The sequence below is a fragment of the Triticum urartu genome, chromosome 2A (genome assembly GCF_056163025.1).
Source record: "Triticum urartu cultivar PI428250 chromosome 2A, HENAU_Tu73, whole genome shotgun sequence".
Lineage (NCBI taxonomy): Eukaryota > Viridiplantae > Streptophyta > Magnoliopsida > Poales > Poaceae > Triticum > Triticum urartu.
In genome coordinates this window covers 668,604,216-668,616,791 of record NC_141874.1, presented here as the reverse complement: position 1 = coordinate 668,616,791, position 12,576 = coordinate 668,604,216, and the positions used below count along the sequence as shown (strand labels likewise).

Here is a 12,576-nt window from a genome sequence, read left to right as displayed (position 1 = left end):
GTCCAGGTATATACTTTTGGTGTCAGCTAAACAGTGCATGCATGCGTGGTATCCCTTGTTTGTCTGTCCTGAAAGGTTACTGAGAGCGGGCCAATCGTTGATGGTTACAAACAACAACGCATGCAGGTTAAATTCCACCTTTTTGTGCTCATCACACGCACGTACACCGTTTCCATTCCACGGCTGTAAAAGTTCTTCAACTAATGGCCTTAGGTACACATCAATGTCGTTGCCGGGTTGCTTAGGGCCTTGGATGAGAATTGGCATCATAATGAACTTCCGCTTCATGCACATCCAAAGAGGAAGGTTATATATACATAGAGTCACGGGCCAGGTGTCGTGATTGCTGCTCTGCTCCCCGAAAGGATTAATGCCCCCCGCGCTTAAACCAAACCATATGTTCCTTGGGTCACCTGTAAACTGAGCCCAGTACTTTCTCTCGATTTTTCTCCACTGCGACCCGTCAGCGGGTGCTCTCAACTTCCTGTCTTTCTTACGGTCCTCACTGTGCCATCGCATCTACTTGGCATGCTCTTCGTTTCTGAACAGTCGTTTCAACCGTGGTATTATAGGAGCATACCACATCACGTTCGCAGGAACCCTCTTCCTGCGGGGCTCGCCCTCAACATCATCAAGGTCATCTCGTCTAATCTTATACCGCAATGCACCGCATGCCGGGCATGCGTTCAAATCCTTGTACGCACCGCGGTAGAGGATGCAGTCATTAGGCCATGCATGTATCTTCTCCACCTCCAATCGTAGAGAGCATACGACCTTCTTTGTTGCGTACGTACTGTCAGGCAATTCGTTATCCTTTGGAACCTTCTTCTTCAATATTTTCAGTAGCTTCTCAAATCCTTTGTCAGGCACAGCATTCTCTGCCTTCCACTGCAGCAATTCCAGTACGGTACCGAGCTTTGTGTTGCCATCTTCGCAATTGGGGTACAACCCCTTTTTGTGATCCTCTAACATGCGATTGAACTTCAGCTTCTCCTTTTCACTTTCGCACTTCTCCCTTGCGTCAACAATGACCCGGCGAATATCATCATCGGGCACATCGTCTGGTTCCTCTTGATCTTCAGCTTCCTCTTAATCTTCAGCCTCCCCCGTTGCAGCATCACTGTATTCAGGGGGCACATAGTTTTCATCGTCCTCTTCTTCTTCGTTGTCTTCCATCATAACCCCTATTTCTCCATGCTTCGTCCAAACATTATAATGTGGCATGAAACCCTTATAAAGCAGGTGGGTGTGAAGGATTTTCTTGTCAGAGTAAGACCTCGTATTCCCACAATCAGGGCATGGACAACACATAAAACCATTCTGCTTGTTTTGCCTCAGCCACTTCGAGAAATTTATGCACGCCCTTAATGTACTCGGAGGTGTGTCTATCACCATACATCCATTGCCGGTTCATCTGCGTGCATTATGTATAATTATGTGTGCCAAAAGTAAGAAAATTAGACAAGTATCTATCTAAAGTAAGATTTTTTTTCTTTCAGAAAGAAGATAAGAACAAGAGGCTCACCACGGTGGTGCCGGCAACGAGATCGGCGCGGGCGATCGACGGCGGTGAAGACGAGGACGGGGCGTGAGGACCGCTAAACCTAAACAAATCTCGGAAAACATGGAGCTCGGAGGTCGAGCTTCGAGAGGAGAAAGCTTAACTAATGTGGCTCGGGCATTTCATCGAATACCTCACATGCATAAGAGGTGAGCTAGAGCACCCAAATGCCCTTCCTTGCCGGCCAGCAAAAAACAGAGCACTATGGAGTGCTATGCTCGCCGGCGATGGGGTATATATAGGCAACTCATTTGTCCCGGTTCGTGACTGAAAACGGGACTAAAGCCCAGCCTTCTGTCCCGGTTCGAGCCAAGAACCGGGACCTATGTTTGTGGGCCAGGAGCGAGGCCCATTGGTCCTGGTTTGTGCCAAGAACCGGGACAAATGGGCCCAGACGAATCGGGACCAATGCCCACGAGGCCTCGGCCGGCCCCTTGGGCTCACAAACTGGGACGAATGCATCCATTGGTCCCGGATCGTGGCAGAACCGGGACTAATGGGCTGGCCAAGCCCGAACGAAAGCCCCTTTTTTTACTAGTGTTATCTCCCTAATTTTAAGATGTGAAAGTCCCTGAGGACCCGTGTCGCTCTCCCTGGGCAACACGGGCGGTGCATCCATCTTCCACCGTAGGTTCACCTCCTCCCCGTTTCTCTAACCGTTCGTCATCGACCTGAATCGCCAACAAAGCCCCATCTGGCTGCTAGCGGCGGCGCGTTCCTCTTCCTCCTAACACCTTCCTTCCCCATTAAAAAAACCGTGGGGCTCCTCCCCAGTAGGTCTATTTTTATAAAAATGAGCCAACAGTACTAAACAAGAAAACTAGCATATCTCAAAGATAAGTAATTTTTTAACAAACGGTGGATTTTATTGGCTTAAAATGAAGCATCAAGAGGATACAAATACAATAAGCACACTACACACACCCGACCTTTGCATAAGGTAGGATGCACATAGTCAACATCAACATAGGCACACAAAAAACACGTCACCAAATAACAAAATAATACAAGACCAAAGTTATATCTAGACGAGGAAAAACAAACAAACATCAAAACTATCAGATCTACGATTGGCCCACCTAGCCTAGTTGGCTCATATAGCCTCCTAGAACATAAAAACATCAAAACGCTTTTTATTTAATCTGGGGTGCCGGTCGACGTCCCGCCAAACATCCACGACATGGGATGTTATCATGCTATAAGCGACTAAGCGAGACCTGGCTGAGCTCGCCTTCCACCCCCGCCCCAATCAGTCGTGCGTTGTGTCTACCTAGCTATTCGCCTAACATCATTACTGAATTAAGTCGGCAAAAGCTAGCACCCAGTCACTCTATGGTCTGAAGAAAAGATCTCAAGCTACAGCCGGTACATGCACCCAGTTGCAAACTTGCAGTGTGTAGTGCTTCATTCAAGCTAGCGAGCGTCCTTGTCTAGCTAATTGACCAGGAGCAGGCGCTTTTTGCTTAATTTTCCAAGTGGGGAACACGAAATGTACTATCTCAGTAATAGGTGCATATGCATTACTTCTAAGGATTTCGAAACTAAAAATCCAGAACATATAATGGTACTCCTTCGTTTTTATTTGCTTCACATATTAACTTTGTCTCAAGTCAAACTTTATGAACTTTGACCAAGTTTATACGAAAAGGTATTAACTGCTGGAATTTAGTCTATTTTAGGCAGTCCAATAACTATTTCAGAAATTCCTAATAAATCCTAGAGGCCCACTCAGCACATTTGTGCAAGGCAAGAGATACTACTAAAGTTTAGTCCCACATTGCTAGTTGAGTGGGAGTTGGACCTTCTTATAAGGGAGGTTCTTTCCCCACTTGTACGAGCATGGGAACAAGAGGGATATCCACGCGCACTCCTCCTCCGCCGCCCGCCTCGTCACGACGCGCCGCGCCGCGGGTTGCGGGAATGAGCCGAGCCGATATCTAAATTTTTGCCATGCACTACGGGTATACGAAAGGTCACACGGAAGCTGAAAAGATTTTTGCGAAAGTGGAGTTCGAATGGGAACGGTGCAGCTCTTCGGCTGCTGGCTGTTCGTTTCGCCTCCCGTCGCTGCCTCCTTCTCTTGCGCCTATAAAAGGGAGGTCGCTCCTCCCAGAGAGACGCACCAGAATCTCTTCCTCCTCTCGCCACAAGTTCCTGAGCTCTGAGCTGCTGCAGTCTTCCTCATCCCGGCTTGTGGCGTGCACCGCGAGTTGGGACAGTAGGCCTCCGAAACCGCACCTCTTTGAGTCCTGTACGGGAGAAGGGTGATAAGGTTTTTGGGGAGCGCTCCGCGCGACTACTGAATTCTTCATCACGGACTCCGACGACTACTTCCCTGACGACGACTTCTTCCCCGACGTCGACGACCTCATCGATGACATGGCTGGAGAGGACGTCGACCCCAAGTCCAGTGCTTCTGCTGCTGCTGTTCCGTACGTGTTTATACTCTTTCTATTAGACGTCCTGCGACAGTTCTTTGCTCTAGTTTTTGCCCTACATGTGTTAGGTTCTACTTCATATATGCAACTTGCTATACTGTCTGCTCTAGATGTGTTTAGTTACAGTTCATATGTGAAGTTGCTGTTTACCTTCTCTTTGTCAAATCGCATGACTTGCTTTATCACTGTTATATTAGTCATGCTTTATCTAGTATTTTTGTTGATAAAATCATTTGGTAAATTGCTCATATTTCCAACATTAACGTCCACAATTCCAAATCAATACCATTAGAATCACCATTGAATATTATTTCACATCATATATATTTGTTATTCTAAAAGTCTAGATTGTTTTCTATAATCTTGGTCAAATTTTATAGAGTTTGACACAGGTCAAAACTAGTATGCGGAGTAAATAAAAACGGAGGGAGTATATCAGAGAGGCATAGGCCAAGATTGTTGTTTCTTTGTTATAGGCCATCTTTTTTCATTGACTAACAACATATATCAACCTTTTTTCAAAAACAAAATAAATGTCAACACAGACAAAACACTTGCTAGTGGTTAGCGCTAGTGAAGTCACTCGTCTAATTCGGCACCGCAGCATATACCATAGAGATTTCGGTGCTTGCCTTAATCATCGGTCAGTAAAACAATTCAATTTTCAAATGTTATCACGAGCCGTTTCTCTTTTGTAAAAAATAAATAAAAAGGCACGCAAAAAGCTTGTGGGTGGGCAAATTGAAGGACCACTTTCTAAAAAATGAGACCAACCCAAGGGCTAACCCTCGTTGCCTTTTCTTTATAGGAGAAACTCCGTAAGCACCACGCGTCCGTGCCGGGACTCGAACTCGGGTGGGCTGGCAGCAACCTCAGCTGCCCAGGCAACGGGTCGACACTGTGAAGAACTAGTCTTAATTTGCAGCATACTCTTGATGTGGAAATCGGTAGTTTTGCATGATAAGAAAATTGTGCTTCTACATGTGAGCAGCACTTGAGCGCCTAAGTTCTTTCCTGATGCAAAGTACATACTTCATGAACACATAGGCCTGCCCCTATAAATAGAGCCATACACCAAACATTCATCTCACACATTTCCAAAGCAAAACCTAGCCAGGACCAAAATCTCCTCTAGCAATCCACTAGATAACATAATAACAGTACCAGCCATGGCTAAGGCACATGCATTGTCTGCAGCATTATTGCTTGTCATGTCAGTGTCCCTCTCCGCAGTAGGGGGTGTTCATGGCATTTGCGGCATGTCGAATGATGAATTCAAGCTTTGCCGGCCCGCGGCAGCAGTGAATAACCCGACAGACAGTCCGTCGGCTGATTGTTGTGCTGCGCTTGGGAAGGCCAACCTATCATGCATCTGCCGGTACAAAGGCATCGCCGGCATATGTCTGAGAAAGTACCACATCGACGCAAAGCGCGCTTTGGCCCTGCCCGGCAAGTGCGGTCTCACCATGCCCAACAACTGCGCGTGATGATCGGATGTACTACCCATATAAGCATCTAGGAGTCGGTTGCTCTACATCTGCATCGACACTTATATATGACTAAATAAGTGGTGGAGCACTTGGAAAAGCATTGTGCTACTCGGTCTTATTGTTATTTTGTGATTTCAAAGTGGGATTATCTCATTAAGCTCTTGATAAAATAGTATATGCATGTTATACTAGAAGTGCAAGGATGGCAAACGTGCCTTGTATGTTATTCCCATGAATTTAATATCTTATAGTGATGTCGTTCGTGTCAAAAAGTTGCATGTTTTCTAGTGAACAAGTAAATGTCGATCATAATTTTTCCCTATTGGTCACTCCTAAATAAATCTATAATCAACTATCAAGAAGATTGTCCGTTTGTGCAGCTAGCTTTCTATATAGAGTTTGTGATTTTTGCATCTATGTATGACAAAAGAAAATGCAGCCAATGTTTATCTTTAGAAAACATGAACGTCTTATAGTTTCCAATGGACTTCAACAAAAACTCTCTGGCTTCTAGACAAATCTCCAAAATTTAACTATGTACTTATTAGCAAACATATAGCATCACAGTTCATTCAGAATTTCTAGGTGATCCCGGGAATCATCCTACCAGGAACTAGTAAACGGACATGTGCTCGAATACTAGCAGGAAAGGCAGGACTCCTGATTTGCATAATCAAACATACACGCTAGCACAACTCACTACTTGCTAGGTGGTTTCAGTTTGAAGGTCCGATAATCCTAATTGGTGAGGTACTTCACTGAGGACACTCACAACAATAGCTGCTCATCTATACGAAAATGCCCATGCCATGTGCTCACATGGCAGTATTGAATGGCGTGAAAGCATCCATCACATAGTTGTTGGATCACACAATGTTCCTATTTAAGTGTGGGAAGAGAGAGATGGAGCAATGACACTCACAACAATAGCTGCTCATCTATTCGACCATGGGGTAGAGCTTAGTAACTAAGCCTTAGTTGTTGCTAGGTTCATTTCAGCATGCCACATATTCAATGTACACAAGTTTTGCACTTAGTAGAATTTCTTTTTCAGTGTCGTTGAAATCCACATACATCCTACGACTGAGAAGCATCGGGATTTGCGACTGCACGGACTTCCCTTGAATTTCTACAAGAAGTAACCTTCCTTGAATGACCATGTGGAGATGGACTCCTTTAGGAATTTTCCATCCTAGTGCATTTTGCTAACTAGACATGTATCTAGAGTTCAATCGATGTCTCAAAGCAAAGAATGCTGAAGTGTTGCACTAATTAAAGCTCCTGTGTCTTAGAGCGAGTCAGTCTGTTTCAGTGTGCTGTGTTGTGCACATTGCCATTATCGTGTTTAAAGCACAAGAATGTGGTATCCCATTTTATGGAAAATTACTATAAACTGTTGTGTTACGAACACTACTGTCGCCGCATTCACGTGGGAATTAAACTGATTCTTCTAGTGTATTCGACATTCTACCATTGATTTTCTCCTAGCCTTTTACAACGTCAACCTGGACAAGACTGCAACTCTTTTTCTTTTTTTAGGGTGCAAGATTAGCACTTGATTTCATACATTATTAAAAAAAAATCTCACCTGCATCTAAAAATAATATCCCAAAAGCTTTTTCACCAAGGCCAACCAGCTTGCGCCATGTGGCATCGCTAGTTGGCCGCTCTTCACGCGACGCTTAATGGGTTTAATAATGTGAAAGAAATTCGACATTGCTAAATTCATATTTAGGGCCTCCTTATTTCCAACAATTCTAAAAATGCCAAAATAGGAAGCTGGTAGAATTGTGATGTATTGTTTGGTTGCATTGTAGAAAAAATATACATTCCAAAAGGACTAGGTGCATTTCATAGTTGTCATAAAAATAGGGAAGAATTACCACGAGGTTAGTGTAATTTTTTATTTGAAATTACATGCGAACTAGACCATAAAAAATTCATATAGAATTCAATCTTACATACCAACAAGCTCTAGCCGAAAAATTCCTGCAAAATAAAATCTTCCGAAATTCCTACAAAATTCTTCTAAATCATTGAGGCCCTTGCATATATTTTGGTTTATAGTTGATTTTGTATCTATGATGAATTAGGAGCATTATAGAATTAAATTACAGTTAATGTCCATCTTTATAAAACACGCACATCTTTAGTGTTATCCTAGACGGACACAACACTTCTCATGCTTTTAAAATAGCATTTCAGTTCGTTCAATTCAGGAAGCATCCTACCAGGAAATTGAAACTAGTAAATGGACCGGTGCTAGAACGTTGGCAGGAAAGGCAGGACTCCTGATTTGCATCGTAGAACACAACATCTACGCCACCACAGATCACTACTTGCTAGGCGGTTTCGATTTGGAGGTCTGATGATCCTCGGTGAGTTGCATGCTCTGGACAACCTCTATAATTTTGCTCCCACCGCACGATCTCCCCTCTCTAAGACGTGCTCCAGTTATTCCACCTTCCTGAACAGCTGCTCAGCTTCCATATACGCGCGTCTCAGTAGCTTATCGGAAGTGATGGTTGGCAACAAACATATCTTATTGGCATGAACAATAGACTCTTTTCATTTAATTTGGAGTGCTGGTCGACGTCCCAGCCAAATATCTATGCCATGGAATGTTATCATGCTCCGCAAGACCTGGATGAGCTCGCCTTCCACTCCCACCACAATCCGTTATGTGTTGTGTCTACCTGTTAACAGCACTACTGGATTAAGTCGGCAAAAGCTAGCACCAGTCCAAGATCAAGCCGATTTCTCTATAGTCTGAAGAAAATACCTCAAGCTACAATTGGTGCACGCATGCATCTAGTTGCAGGGTATAATGCTTCAAGCTAGCTAGCGGATGTCCTTGTCTAATTAATTGACCAGGAGCATGTGCTTTTTGTTTACTTTTCGAAGGGGAGGAAATGCGATGTACTATTAATCTATTATCTCAGTAATAGGTGCATATCCATGACTTCTAAGGATTTTCCAAATTAAAAATCCAGAACATATAATATATGACCATAGGCCAAGATTGGTGTTTATTATAGGCCATCTCGTTTCATTAACTATATATGAGCACATCACCCTCTTTTCGACCACAAAATATCTGTGAACACATGGTACAAGGACAAAACATTTGCTTAGCGCTAATGAAGTCATTCCTATAATTCGAACATATACCGTAGAGATTTCAGTGGTTGTCTTAATTGATTGGTTAGTTAAACAGTTCAATTCTCAAGTGTTATCATGAGCCATATTTCTTTTGCAAAAAGCTTACTTTTTTGAAAGGCATGGAAAAAGCTTGTGGTTCGGCAAATCAAACAATCGCTTTCTATGGTAGTTTTGCAGCGTACTACTGATGTTGAATTATAGAGATCTTTGCACTAATCTTTCAAAAGAAATCATTAGTTTTGCGTCGTTACATTTCTTTGTGGCCTACTATGGTAGTCGTTATCGTTCACGGTGGGTTCGAGTGCAGGATTTTTTTTCATGATAAGAAGATAGTGCTTCTACATGTGGGCAGCACTTGGCGCGCCTAAGTTCTTGCTTGATGCATAATACACACTGCATGAACAAAGCGACTACCCCTATAAATAGAGCCATACACCAAACATTCATTTCACACATTCCCAAAGTAAGGCCTAGCTAAGACCAAAATCTTCACTAGCAATCCACTGGATACAAAATAATAGTACAAATAGCCATGGCTAAGTCACATGCATTGGTGGCAACATTGTTGCTTGTCATGGTGGTGTCCCTGGCCGCACTAGAGGGTGTTCATGGCGTATGTGGCATGTCGAATGATGAATTCAAGCTTTGCCAGCCTGCGGCGGCAGTGGATAACCCGACAGAGAATCCGTCGGCTGAGTGTTGTGCTGCGCTTGGGAAGGCCAATCTATCATGCATTTGCCGCTACAAAGGTATCGCTGGCATATGGCTGAGAATGTACCACATCGACGCAAAGCGCGCCATGGCTCTGCCCGGCAAGTGCGGTCTCACCATGCCCAACAACTGCTCATGATCATTGGATGTACTACCCATGAGCTGATGAGCATCTAGGAGTCGGTTGTTCTACATCTGCATCGACACTTATATATGGCTAAATAAGTGGAGGAGCACTTGAAAAAGCATTGTGCTACTCGGTCTTATTGTTGTTGTGTAATTTGAAAGTGTGATTATCCCATTAAGCTCTTGATAAAATAGTATATGCATGTTATACTAGAAGTGTGAGGATGGCAAACGTGCCTTGCATGTTATCCCGTGAAATTAATATCTTATATTGGTGTTGTTCGTGTCAAAAGGTTGCATATTTTCTATTGAACACCTAAATGTCAATCACAACTTCTTTTCCTATTGGCCACACCTAAATAATTCTATAATCAACTACCAAGACGATTGTGCATTTGTGTAGCTAGTTTTTTACATTGAGTTTGTGATTTTTGCATTTATGTGCACTAAAAGAAACTGTAATCAATGTTTAGATTGTGACAACATCCACGTCCTATGGTGTCCAACGGACTGCCGCAGCACCTCTCTGTCTTCTAGAGAATCTCTAAAACCTAAATGTATAAGAAAACATATAGCACAACAGATTGTTCAGAATTTGGAGGCGATCCCGGAAAGCATCCTACCAGGAACTAGTAAATGGACATGTGCTAGAATACAATCAGAAAAGGCAGGACTCCTGATTTGCATAATCAAACATAATGTCTACGCCAGCACAACTCACTACTTGCTAGGTAGTTCCAATTTGGAGGTCAGATAATCCTCGGTGAGGTGTGTGTGTGTGTGCGCGCTCTCGGGTCACTCTACAACTGCCCCTACCAAATACAAGGGCTTTCTCAAATGTGGTCACCAAGAGGAACCACACTATGAACGTTGATTGATACAGGCAAAATTTATAATAGGGGAGCTACTTCGCTGAAGGAGGGACACTCACAGCAATACAAAAATGTCCATGTGCTTTATATGGCAGTGTTGAATTGCATGAAAACATCCATCACATGGTTGTTGCACCACACAATGTTTCTATTTAAGTGTGAGAAGAGTAGAGCAACAATCCGTAAAGAATCCTTTGTGTGTCGACCAAGGAGTAGAGCTTAGTCGTTGCTAGGTTCATTTCAGCAAGCCACATATTCAGCATACACAAGTATCGTACTTGGTTTGAATTGCTTTTTCAGTGTCGTTGAAATCCACAGGCATCCTAGGACTGGGAACCATCAGAATTTGCAACTGCACGAGCTGGGCTTTCTGCACGAAGTAACCTTGCCAAGATGGCCATGGGGAGATGGACTCTTTCATGAATTTGGCGCCATCATGCATTTTTTTAACTAGGCATGGATCTGCGGGCTGCAGATCTGCGTCTTAGAGCAGTCAGACTATCTCTGTCTGTTGTGTCATGCAGATTGCCATTATCGTGTTTGAAGCACAAGAATGTGGTATCCTGTTTTATGCAAAATTACTAGTAGTAAAGTATTTCGTTTTGAACACTGCTGTCACCACATTCACGTCAGAATTAAGCTCATTCTAGTGTATTTAGGATTCTACCCTTGATTTCTCTCAAGATTACAATCTTCAACCGGTCAAGACTGCAACCTTTTTTCTTTTTTTTCTTTTTTGGTGCAAGACTAACACTTGATTTCATAAATTGTGTGAAAGAATACTGATACTGCTGATTTCATATTGAGGGCCTCCTTTCCTACGATTCTAAAAATGCAGAAATAGGGAGCCGGTAGAATTGTGATGTAAGTTGTTGGTTGCATTGTAGAAACAATACACATTCCTCAAGGGCCGGTTGCATTGCATAGTTGTCATAAGAATAGGGAAGAATTACCACGATATTAGTGTACTTTTCTTGAAATTGCATGCAAACTAGACCATAAAAAAATCATATGTAATTCTCAATCTTACATACCAACAAAAGTTCCTACGAAATAATTCTAAATCATTGAGGCCCTTAAAATTCTTCCAAAATATTTTAGTACAATCTTCCAAAATCTTCTAAATCATTGATGCCCTTAAATTTTTTTTTCTTTATAGTAAGTGCTTTAAAAAAATACCATCATGCCTTTCGTTATAGGGGTATGGGGTAATCACTGCCGTTGATATGTTTAGGAGGGGGGGGGGGGGGGGGGTGTGTACCGAAACAGAAGTGTCTTTAGAAAACATGCATGGCTTTAGCATTAACACTTTTTAGGCTTCTAGACAAATAGATCCTGGAAGCATATAGCATTTCAGTTCGTTCAATTCAGGAAACATTCTACCAGGATCTAGTAACTGGACCTGTGCTAGAACGCTAGCAGGAAAGGCAGGACTCCTGATTTGCATAATCAAACACAACATCTACGCCACCACAAGCTCACTACTTGGTATAGGCGGGATTTGGAGGTCTGGTGATCCTCGGTGAGCTACATGCTTTGGAGAACCTCTATAATTGATCCCACCGCATGATCTCCCCTCTCTAAGACGTGCTCCAGTTTCTCCACCTTCTCGAGGAGCCGCTCCGCTTTCAATTTGCGCAGCTCAGCAGCTTATCTGAAGTCTTCAACACCCTGCACAACTAGAGTTTGAGGTACAGAGAGTGGGGAGCAAAAACGTTAGTTTGCATCGGGTAGTACATAAACCACAAGGCACGGCCATGGTAAACAAGAAGGAAGGAAGAAGCACACCTTCAGCATCAAGGAAGGCCATGAAGGATCATTTTCGAGAAAAAGGGTTTCCCCCCGCTTTGTATTACAAAGCAACCACTGATACATCCAATGATAAGTGCTGGGGCCACAGCGCAAACAAGCCCAAAGACAAAACAGAGAAAAAAGGAAGAGAAACAAATGCCAACAACGGCAGATCAACGAAACGAAGATGACCGGCGACCGTTGCACCCTCCGGAGAAGTACCACCACGTTCCCAGCACCCGAAGCGCCGCGTACCAAGCAACACCTCAAGAAGGAGGCGACGACGACGCCGCTGCTGCCCGGACTAGTCCTAGGGTTTCCCCCGGTACGCGGGGGGCAGTGAGGGGAGTGGTGTACCCGACGCCCTTCAGGAAGGTCCGGCGGCATCCACAGGCGTCGCCGTGTCGTGACTGGACAAGCCGCCA

The 12,576-nt window shown here is 43.7% G+C and overlaps 2 pseudogenes; both read left to right on the top strand.

Annotated features, from left to right (window-relative positions):
• Positions 1-5,107: 5,107 nt before the first annotated feature.
• On the top strand, positions 5,108-5,712 carry LOC125533970 (putative lipid-transfer protein DIR1 pseudogene; annotated as a pseudogene).
• Positions 5,713-9,106: 3,394 nt separating this feature from the next.
• Positions 9,107-9,767, top strand: LOC125533969 (putative lipid-transfer protein DIR1 pseudogene; annotated as a pseudogene).
• Positions 9,768-12,576: the final 2,809 nt, after the last annotated feature.